The sequence below is a fragment of the Penaeus monodon genome, chromosome 15, assembly GCF_015228065.2.
Source record: "Penaeus monodon isolate SGIC_2016 chromosome 15, NSTDA_Pmon_1, whole genome shotgun sequence".
NCBI classification, from domain to species: Eukaryota; Metazoa; Arthropoda; class Malacostraca; order Decapoda; family Penaeidae; genus Penaeus; species Penaeus monodon.
In genome coordinates this window covers 28,849,395-28,850,115 of record NC_051400.1, presented here as the reverse complement: position 1 = coordinate 28,850,115, position 721 = coordinate 28,849,395, and the positions used below count along the sequence as shown (strand labels likewise).

At 51.7% G+C, this 721-nt stretch overlaps 1 protein-coding gene across 10 annotated transcripts in view; it reads right to left on the bottom strand.

Annotated features, from left to right (window-relative positions):
- The window catches only part of LOC119581918 (protein sidekick-like), a gene marked incomplete at its 5' end in the record, with an annotated part of 27,628 nt that overhangs the window by 26,332 nt on the left and 575 nt on the right, over positions 1-721 (bottom strand).

Below are 721 nucleotides of genomic sequence, written 5' to 3'. Positions count from 1 at the left end.
TGTCCATCGGCGTCTTCCTGGCCCGAGGGTGAAACCTCACGCTTCACCGACCCCGTATCCGCCTCCATCGGCCACCACTGCCGCCTCTCGCACTTCTTCCGCCCGGAGGAGGAGGATTATCGAGCCTCCTAAACATCCTTCGCTTTCCCAAAAATGCACTCGCTTTCTCCGCCGAAGCACGATCAGCGGGCGGGCGTGTGTGGAGCGTTTCCCAAAAGCGATCGTTTCCCCTCTCATCTTTCGCGCGAATCTTCAGCCATTCCTTTGGACGCAAATTTGGATCACTTCCTGCGTCGGTGTTGAAATCTCCCGGTCCGTCTGCGGCGCTTGCAACACACGACGTCTCAACAAGGCGCTCGCAACAAAGAGTTTCAACATGGCGCTCGTAACACAAGGTCTCAAAATTAAGTGTATGCATGCAAGGAAATGCTTTCGAATTATGCAAATAAACATCCGACGATAAAATCTGACGAATTAATTAAACCACCACGAAAGCGTGAGTGAAAATAGCGGACTTCTTTTATACCGGAAGCTGGTTAATTAAACTATAGAATACGTCGGTTACTTCCACCGTCCGAACACATCCGCACTGCCGGGTCACATAACCCAAGGAATGTCCCAGAAGCCCCTGATTAACGGGTGTCGTGGTGCAGGCGCTGAATACTCTTCTTCACTACGTGCTTGAACTTGTTTTTTTGGGGGGGAGGTACAGACATCCGCG